Raw genomic sequence first — 6614 nt, 5'->3', positions numbered from 1 at the left:
TAATTCAATGGAACAATGGTTATTTCTTGGAGAAAAAGGTCCATGGGAGGTTTTTAATTTCAGATTGAACTCTGCTACCACTCTTTGGACATCAAAGATAGGAAATTATTAAACGAGAGAGGCGCGTTTCACCCAGAAGGACTATAGAATAAGGGGAAAGGGATTTATGACAAAACTTCTCAAAGTTAGTTTAAACATATTTTATTGCAATATAATTACAAAAGGATTGTACACAAGTTATTGCAACTTATAAACGCCCTTTCCATAATGGTTTACAACATATAAATATAATGCAATTTCTAATAATACATAAACAAACACATACTTGAGAGAGAGGGAGAGAACAAAGAGAGTTCTCAAAGAACTGCAACTTCGATCACTAGCAGCCAGACGAAAACAACATGCAGATATTAAAATTCTTTTACAAAATCATGGAGGACCTTCTACGCTTTGACGTTATTTTCACAGCGGTTTGGCGTTTTTCGTTATTTCGCTTTGTCGGGTTTCCGTCTTTTCGTTTTTTTAGCTTGGCGTTATTTCTTATTTGACTTTTTTTTATTTATTTTTTTATTTCGTTTTGTCGCTCGGCTTCTTTTCGCGGGCGACAAATCGAAATGTCATATATAAGCCACCAGAGCTTTACGGAAACTCATTCTTTATGCAAAAAGCAGTAGACTAGAACCACCTGGACAACAACACAGTCGGAGCGCAAGAAATAGACGCATTTACAGCATAAATCCCTATCAACTTGGATTCAACGAGGCTACATTGTAAGTATCGCATGCGTATACTTAACCTCCTCCGCATTAAAGCCATCTTAGTATGTGTGTAATAAAACATATAGTCTAGATAGAGTTTGTTTAATGAAAAAATAACAGAAGGCGTTATTTGTCACAGAACTCAACTATATTTTTACTGTATTTAAAAACTTATATTCCAATAATCCACATGCGAAAAAATAATAGGTATGAATAATAAATGTATACGCTATGCATAAAGATGAGAAAATGGTAACGCTATGTGAGCCGTCTTCCTAAACAAATATAAACTTTGTTTTATAACTGGAACGTTTCCTCGTGAGGTTCTATGTATGGTTGACGTTGATAGTGAGAGTTCCGCCATAGACAGGCTCTCCAAATATTGGGACATGGGGAGAACGAAATATTTTCCGACAATGTTACAATTCTTGTTTGGGTTTCACAGACGTATATATGTGTCACGAAAATATTTGTTTGATTGGTCTCAGATAAAAACACCTGACCAATCGCCAGGTTGATACCTACACTTTGGAGATTACAAAGGAGCGACACACCCGACTTCAAAGCCTGTCAATTTTAAACATTACGTGACCGCGAGATTCTATTGATAGTCTTCTTTTCTCGTCCACAAGGTCACAGGGGCATGGATCGCTTTACTTGTAATATAAAAAATAGATATTAGTATAGGAGACCCCTATTTTTTTTTTATATTACAAGTAAAGCGATCCATGCCCCTGTGCACAAGGTGGTGAACACTGAGCCTTTGATTTTGCTATGACACATTCCAGGGGTGAAGAGAGCTAAAGTGAGCGTAGCCCTTGGAGTGTCGAGGATGGTGTCTCCTACACAATGTGTGGCATCCGTCTCCAGTCAAATACAAAAATATCCTGGTCGTGAAAGACGTGAGACAAAGAGAATACATCTTAGGACATCAGATCACGACGGCTGTGAAATTTGTAAGTGTTGATTGAAACCTCTCTGGTAGAAAACTTGGTTAGGCAGTTTATGGTTAAAGCATGTCACATTTGTGATATATCGGTGCACAACGTAAGTTTATCAGTATTGCCATACTATAGGTAAGTGTCATATAATATGAAGCTGAAGAATTAGAAAACAAAACAATGAATCTAAAATAAATAAATAAAAGGTAAAGGAAAACACAAACACTCAAAGTGTCATTGAGGTGACCAATATTATAGTGTTTTATATAAGATAGATCTATCGAAAGTCAAAATGTTCAAAGCGGACGAAGACAGTATACGTATCTGAAAATATAACGTTTTAAGTTAGAGATGATTTTGAAGTAAAATAATATAGAGACTTTTCAAAGTATCCTTAACATTATATATGAAATAAACAATTTTGTAAAATGGGGATGTTTTTATTACTAATTGCTGCTTTTTCATACATGACAATAATCCTGTGCAAGGATTTTGAATTCGGCAAAATAAAATAAATTGCATGTTATAAGTGAATCTAGACGCTAGCATATCAAATCCATGGCTTTTTTTCCCTTTGACATCATTGAAACCAGACTCCATTTTTTCAGTTTCATATTAAGCTATAGCTACCATGTGCCTCCACTAAATTTCCAAACGTATGCAGTTAATGGAGTGGAGTGAGCGAGAGAAAACATCAGTAGATGTGCGAACACAGTACTTCAGTACATGTAATAAATGTAAGTATTCACGATTATACTCCATGCCTTAGTACATCATTGTATCAGGGTATTCTGGTAGATGTGTTTATTGTTTAGCAAGAATCTACACATACTTAGTCTTTCTGTCTAGGGGAATTTCATCTATGAAGGAAGAATGAAAGCTATGGTTATTCCAGCTATGACAGTTCAGTGTCTGCTCGGACTAAGAACGAATTTTCTTTCCTGGATTTGACGAAAGATATTATGACGGATGCCACGCCTTGTGCAAAAAACGCATTCCCTTCCAAACATTTGGTTTTGCTTCAGAATTGTGTAGGTATTCACGATGGTTGTAATGTTTTCCCAATTGATTACAATTATTTGTTATGTTTTGTGTGTGTATTGTTTTACTTGATAGCTAATATCCACTTTAATGTAACCTTTTCCCTACATTGCATCCCCCAAAACATGTCCTCGTACAACTTACTGATGTCACAATTGTGAAGCAATTGGTAGTTTGTAACTCTGCTACTTGCAATTTCCTTTGTCTCCTCTGGCAGTGTACATGTACTGTACTAGGTGTATATATTGTTATATGTAGTCCGGAGGCAGTACTAGTAAAAAATGACGTTTTCACTTTAAACACACACATTTTAAATTAGCATAAATGACAACCAGTCTATAATTAAAGGTATTTTGACCAACACCTGTCCTTTTAATATCGCGTCCAAAGAGCCTATAGTAGTAATCATGATTCTATATTCTGTCCCGGTTATCGGCAGCCTCCCTAGATCCACACCGGAAACAATACCATCGACATGGGAAACAAAATAGTTTCGGCTACATGTCGTTGACAGGTAAAACGAAGCAGGCAGCGTGTAAGCGAAATGATTGTTGATTTAAATTGATTTAGATGGCAGTGGGCCGGGATCATATACGTTTACTAATAAATAGTTGATTAAACTACGATACATGAATAATTAAACACAAAACAAATGTAACCAGACATATCCATATTCCCGTTTATTAGACATCAATCAAACATGCATATTTCATCAGTGCATAAGGACTAGATTCTTTATATGTGATTGGGAAACTACACACAAAACACTCACATCGATACCGATACAATTAAATATGTCAAATATCGAACTAAATAAAATAATATTACATAAACTCAGAAACAGAGGGATTATAAAGAACACGATATTCATTAAAATTGACTCCAATCTCTTGTATTTTAATAATATTTTGCACATTTATAGTATCTACATGTGCATGGGTCTCTGTGCATGCTGAAAGCATCATTAGCAATTAAGGATCAGGTATTTTAAACAGATCAAAGATGGACATCCTTCATTCATCAGCAATGCTTTGAGTCTTTTTTCATTTAACAAAATATTGCTGAGGTAAAAATGCAAACAGTTCACATGATACATGTATATATGAATGCCTTGATAGCACTAAAATAATAATGTATCTGGATAAAAGTGAGCTTTTTGCAGAAGCAAACATAAATGGATCACTATCACATAGTACATAAGTTGTAGCACAAAGTCATTTATGTCTATTGATTTTTCAGTTTTGTTTTTATTCTCTTCATATTAAGAGCACGAGTATCAAGTTGACAAACCATACTTTTTTCTGTTCCAATATTAGCACTATCAAATGTTATTTCGTTGTATATGCTTTCCTGTTAAATTGGAACTATTTTTCTTAAAATGTTTACTGTCGTAAAAGAATAGTCGTCCAATACCTTAAGCATTTTCTCATTATTAGTCATGACAAAAATTATATTGATTTTAAAATATAATGAACATCAAATGTGTTTGCACTTAAACCTAAGATAACGAAAACTGAATTATAAAGAATGCGTGCAGCTGTTACACCAACATATGATACCACCACATTATACATTAGTAGAACAGATCAAGTAGATATTTATTTAATAACGAAATAAGAGAAGTGATGATTTCAAACAATGAAAATAATAAATCAAATTGCATCAGTAGTACTTATGGTCACAATGTACACTGGGGATACATTCTCGGACAATAAACAAAATGCTAGTATTTAATTATCTCCATAATACATTTAACAAAAATGTCCACGTACATATGACAGGTATTTTAACGTATTAACAGAAGAAACAAAATTATATCCTGAATACAGTAAAACGAATAATTCAACTGCATACCTATACACGTAGAGTCACTTGAGACAGAAAAATATCACTGGTGAATTATCTTATGCTTCCCGATCACAACAAAATAATGCCATGCTTTTGTGGAACATATCAAAATCAATGTTATTTCAAAAGAATGTTCTATGAAAATAACTGGTCTGCAAAAAAAAGACAGGATGTGGAATTACTTTTTCCCCATAAAATCACATTTTTAATTTATGTGTGTATGAAGGGGAAAATCAACAGTATAATAAAGCAACTCTACTACAGTACCTCAACAGACATCCATGTCAAGGTAAATACAGCAGTTTACAGGAAACATTGAAATAAAGGCAAAATAATTATTAAACATAAGAATAAACTGTAATTCCATATTATATAGAATTATTTCCAAATAAATTATTCTTGCAAGCAAATTCTAAAAAACTGGGTTAACAAAAACAGCCAATTCAATCAAATTATTTTATATGTTTTGTTTTACGTCATTGCTATAGAAAAGTGAAGAAAATAATATACATGCTGTACAATCTTACTGCTACAGCTACCTTACTAGTAAACCAAATACTCTAGTATCTAAACTGAACCGTTTTTAGTATGTTAAAACAATAGTTGACACAAGAATCAATACAAGAGTCGATTCACATGTATCTTAAATAACGGAATGGTTACTTATTCAAACGCACTGGTCACTATCACATGACTACAATAAACATAACAGTTGACAACATAAGGTGCTTTATTGACATTAGGACCGTTCCATAATGTTTTGTATGGGGAAGGTAGGAGGCACCTTTATTAATATATTATGTGTGGATGAGTTAAAACCAGATCCGCCTACCATTCCATATACTGAATCACTTTTAGGATTTTATGGGTGGTGGCCGGGTATCTAAATATTACCCATCCCTACGGTTAGTTATGGAACAGCCCTTATCAGACACAATTTCAATAAGCAATAACTTACTTATATTTAACTCTTCGAAGAACACATATTGTGAGAATTTGAAATATGATTTCAATAAGAATATTTTCAAAGTAACAAAACATACTATTGTTTCATAATAGGTTGGTTATGGCAAATTTAGAGCTAAGATATGAAGACAATAACAATGAATATAATTACTTACCAACTGAATACAACTCCATTTTACAGGGGTATTTTTGAATAACACCAATAATTACTGGTTTCCAAAATATATCTATGATCGAGTTATTTTTTAATTCCTACATATTTCTTTTATTTTGAGAAAGCATGTTGCAGCAACTATATAAACCTATAAAAGGCAAATATCAATCATTTTGTCATCAAAATTTAGTTATCCTTTGGAAAAGAAATCACTGTAAAATGTTTCAGTTCGTTTGGTTATTGAAATCCTTATTATCCGCGACATTTACAATGATCTTATTGTATTTGGTGGATTACGGTATTATCATGTAAGTTGTTATCTAGATTGGAGTAGACTAATGAGATGATCATGTAATTTGGAAAAATTGGGTCATATCAGCACTTAATCAATTTCATCTACAATTACATGTACAGCAATTAGATATTAGTAAACAGGCAAAATGGGAGACTGTTATTTGTCCAACAACAGGTTCAGATATCGATGTTTCATTGAAAAACACATGCATAATAAGTGTTTTCACTTAACAGAAACATGTTTATTACTAGCCCTGTGGGATGTTAGAATGCATATAGGTTCCCTCTAGGTATCATTCGTTATAGAGGTTGATATTCATGAGAGAAGTTCACATCCGAAATACTAATGTGTCTTTGTTATAAACAGGGCTTTACAATAAGTTCGTTTGTACTAGGTATGTTTTACTGTTACATCTACAATATATATAGTTATTACATTCTGCTCAAAGATTACTTTACATGATTCAGAATTCAAAAATACTGCCTTTTATGTTAAAGTTCCTTTAAAAATCTTAATTAATCACACATAGAATCAATTATATGTATGTGTATATTGAGACAGATCTATGACAAGAGGGTGGGGGTGGTTCCTGGGTGACCTGGACTGCCACC

This window comes from Mizuhopecten yessoensis, unplaced genomic scaffold (assembly GCF_002113885.1).
Source record: "Mizuhopecten yessoensis strain PY_sf001 unplaced genomic scaffold, ASM211388v2 scaffold10447, whole genome shotgun sequence".
Lineage (NCBI taxonomy): Eukaryota > Metazoa > Mollusca > Bivalvia > Pectinida > Pectinidae > Mizuhopecten > Mizuhopecten yessoensis.
This window is presented reverse-complemented; position numbering follows the sequence as displayed.